The 4,298-nt window shown below is 33.6% G+C and overlaps 1 pseudogene; it reads left to right on the top strand.

The window, feature by feature from the left end:
- Window positions 1-2,859: 2,859 nt before the first annotated feature.
- Window positions 2,860-3,454, top strand: LOC103261225 (annotated as a pseudogene).
- Window positions 3,455-4,298: the final 844 nt, after the last annotated feature.

Below are 4,298 nucleotides of genomic sequence, written 5' to 3'. Positions count from 1 at the left end.
TTAAACTTCTGCCTCGTTAAAGCTGTTACAAAAAAGTTTAGCCTTTCCTAAAATTAACTTTAAAAATTACATTTAAAAATTTTATATAGAAAACATAATCCAGAGGGTAGAAAATGTTTCAGTCATGTTTGGCCAGGGGTGGATGCCCATTCTTCAATTCTTCCTCCTCCAGTATTAGATTCATCCTTAGGTGGAAAAATGCCTTCAGCACTCATAGAGCTCAGTCATGTTTTCAAATCCTGGTAGAGGAAAAGAGAGAACATTTTTTTGTTAGTTTGTTTTTTTGTCTTTTTTTTTTTCCGAGAAGACCAGGACATTTCTTTTCCAGCAAATTTCAGCAAATACATTCTTCATGATAAGTATTTAAACCAACCACTGTGATCAGGACATTTGCAATTGACTTAAGCTAGTTAGAGACTTCTGACTTGTTAAGATACAGGGGTAGGGCAAACTTTACCAAGGAAAGCCAGGTTCTCTTTTGCAGAAGATAAGCAAATTCAATGCTGGACAGCAAATCAGCAGATAGTCACTCTGGAATTTTTTTTTAAGGAAACTTTGCAAAATTATACTTTGTAAGTAGCCATGTTTTTGTAAAATATGGCACTTGGGACTCAAAAGAAAATAATAATAACACAGGAACCTGCTCACTCTCAAAGCAATTTACAAACAGGGACTATTTATAATACACAATAATAAATAAAAATTCAAAATACATGCTTTCACTAAAAACTTTAAATACTATATTTATCCCTAATTGCTGCATCATCGAGTAAAGGAAAACTGTTTCTCAAAAATTTGCTTACTTTTATGTTTTGAAACTGATTTTGCTTCTTTCAGTATGTATTTAAATTCTAGTTACGACTCTATTTCAGCATATGAAATTTTATAATATGAATTCTATGTTACATTGGAGATAATCAATCATGTTTCAATGTAATCCACATTGCATAGGAGACTTTTATTATAAGCATTATCGTTGTAGTATAGTAAAGTGCATTGTTAATGAGGCATAGAAAAAGAATAATTTCAACTAATAGGCATATATGTCAAATTTCAATTAGGACTATGTTGGAATCTGAAAAGAGAGATGAGCTTATAAATTTAAACCTTTGACCTTCACCATAAAGTACAAGGTTGAGAGGAAAATTAAATTATTGTGTTGTAAAATACAAATTTGAATAAATTAATGTGTTCTGAAACTCTCATGTCTCTTAGATTGTGTATAGTTTTTAAAAATTTTAGGTACTTGCTTATAACTTTGGTATGTTTGCTTTTATTCCATGTGCTGTAATATAAATTAATGGAAAAAATATACAAAAACATCAACACAGGTTCATTGTGTGTCTACTCTGTTAAGCAATGCACCAGTATATAAATTACTGGTCTGAATTAGTGTCTGATGAAACACATCAGCCATACAGAATTTTTTCTCTAAGAAAAATGACCATAATTCCTTAGTATTCACTTAGTATTATTACATATACTAAGTGAACATTCAATTTCCCTTGATTGATATATATATACACTTTTTAAAAAATTTGCAATTGGTTTCTTTGCATCAGGATCCAAATAAAATTCACACATGGCATTTGGTTGACCTCTGCTTCCATTTTATCTTAGTCTATTAGATTTTTCCTTCTCGCAATTATTTCTTCATAAATTAGATTCTTTTTCCTATAGAGTGCTCTACATTATCCATTGTTCTGATTGCATACCTGTAATCCTTTTAAACCTTGTCCCTCCACTCTGAGTATTTCTGTAATTAGAATTGGAAGCTTCTTCTGATTTATATCTGATTATTTTTTGCAAAGAATATTTCATGGGAAGTACAAGATTAGAGATGATTTTTTAAAAAAAGTTTTACTCAACATTTAAAATTGAAAATGACTTTGAAATAGAAGAATACACACACACACACACACACACACACACACACACACACACACACACAAATTCGTATTTGGTATTTGAAGAACCGTCTTTTAACCACACACCAATGCTGTCTCATACTTAAGTGACCTATTATAATGATAAGTTTTTATTTCTAAAAAGACAAATGTTTTCACAATTTATAGTTATTCTATATTATGTCTTAACAAAGGATTCTGCAATACATGACATTCTAATTTTTCTCTTACATTTAGGAAGACATTAACTTTTTTACTTAGATTTTTGCCCATCCTTTGTCTTAAAACCCAATCTCTCTCTTCTTCTCAAGTCATTTTTCAGAACTTTGAGTCTGAAAAACTATTTATTGCATAAGAAATGAGATAAAGAGCACAGAATTTAGGAATTGATATCAATGACATGTATATTCTCCTGAACTGAGGGAACCAAGGTCAAACAGAAGTGAGATTAAACTATTATCCCTGGATTCTCAGAGTCTTTTCCAAAAATATGTGGGAATGATACATGGACAAATTTTAATTCAAATGTCAACAGAGACTTAGGAATGTATCTGAAATGACCAAATACAGAAAAAGATCAATAAAGGTAAAGCAATGCAACATATTACAGTCATTTGCAAGAACTATCTCACATCTAAGGAATGCATTTGGATTAATAGTGAGGGATATATTTGATTAGTTAGAATTAAAAACAATATGTTCCCTACAGTATAGAAGTATGACTTACACAGTACCTTTAGCAACATTTTAAAAATACAGGAAAGGGGGGTGTGGAGGTGTGCACTACCACCAACCTCGAAGATGCCTGGTTGCTGTGGGTTCTTGAGCAGAGCTGGCACTCGGGAGTGAATTGAAACCGTGTGGGTGAGTTAGTGCATCCCTAGCAGAGCCACTGTCAGTGTTTGCAACATATTGTGGTGTTTTGTATTTCTTTCTCAACCAGTAAGTCAGGATGGGGACACAGCCACTGGGGCCATCGCTGACCCTAGCTCCACAGACATCCAGTGGGATTTTCTAAACACATGGAGCACTTACATGAATGAAACATTAAAGGAAATTGATGATGTCTATGAAAAATATAAGAAGATGATTTAAACCAGAAAAAACACCTGCAGCAGCTTCTCCAGAGAGCATTAATCAATAGTCAGGAATTGGGAGATGAAAAAATTCAGATTGTCACACAGATGCTTGAATTGGTGGAAAATCAGGAAAGACAAATGGAGCTGCATTCACAGTGTTTCCAGGATTGTGCTGAAAGTGAAGCAGGCACTGGTAAAGCAAAGATGGATTCCAGCCAACCAGAAAGATCTTCGGAAGACTTCGCTGACAGCAAACCAGTGAAAGCCATAATTTATATCATATGACAAGTATGATTGAAGACTGTGATAATCAGCCACCTAAAGAAAAAAAAAAAATCTAAATCGGCAAAGAAAAAGAAATGCTCTAAGGCCAAGCAGGAAAGGGCAGCTTCACCAGTTGAGTTTGCAATAGATCCCAATGAACCCACATACTACTTGTGCACACAGAAGAAAGAAGAAAAAGATTAACCACACACTTCCTAAAAAACAGCAGAGCACAGAATCAGCAGAGAATGCAGCACAAGAAGAAACTTGAAAACACACACATACATTAACCCTAAAGTCAAAAGAAAACAAACAAACAGGAAAAACTTTATAAGAACCTTATGATAAGGATAAACAATCATATTTCAAGAATCAGCATGAACATGAATGAACTAAAAGCACCACTGAAAAGACATAGAATGGTGGACTGGAAAAGAAACCATGACACAATTATATGCTGCATCCAGGGGACTCATCTCACTTCAAGAGATGCACACAGACTCAAGATTAAAGGTTGGAAAACAAGTTTCCAGGCAAATGGATTGCAAATGAAGGCAGGAGTTGCAATCTTAATATCAGACAATATAACAATTAAGCTATCACAAATTTAAAAAGATGCAAAAGGACACTACATAATGATAAAATATTCAATCCATCTTAAACATATATACACCCAACACAGGAGCACCAGCATTTATAAAGCAACTACTAAGTAAACTAAAAAAAAAGATATTGACTATAACACTACTATAGCAGGGGACTTGAATACCCCTGAAAGCCCTAGATACATCATTGAGGCAAAAAATCAACAAGAAGATCCAGGGCCTAAGCTTGACACTTGACCAAATGGTACTAATAGATACCTACAGATTATTCCACCCAAAAACCACAGAATGTACATTCTACTCATCATCACATGCAACATACTACAAGATGGATCACATCCTTGGCCATAAATCAAGCATAAACAAATTCCATAAGGTTGAAATCGACCCATAAACATTCTCAGACCATAGTGGAATAAAAATAAAATCAACATCAACAACAT

Source organism: Carlito syrichta, unplaced genomic scaffold (genome assembly GCF_000164805.1).
Source record: "Carlito syrichta isolate Samal-C Ts95f unplaced genomic scaffold, Tarsius_syrichta-2.0.1 Scaffold303645, whole genome shotgun sequence".
Lineage (NCBI taxonomy): Eukaryota > Metazoa > Chordata > Mammalia > Primates > Tarsiidae > Carlito > Carlito syrichta.
The sequence above is the reverse complement of the archived record's forward strand: the minus strand, read 5'-3'. Positions and strand labels throughout refer to the sequence as shown.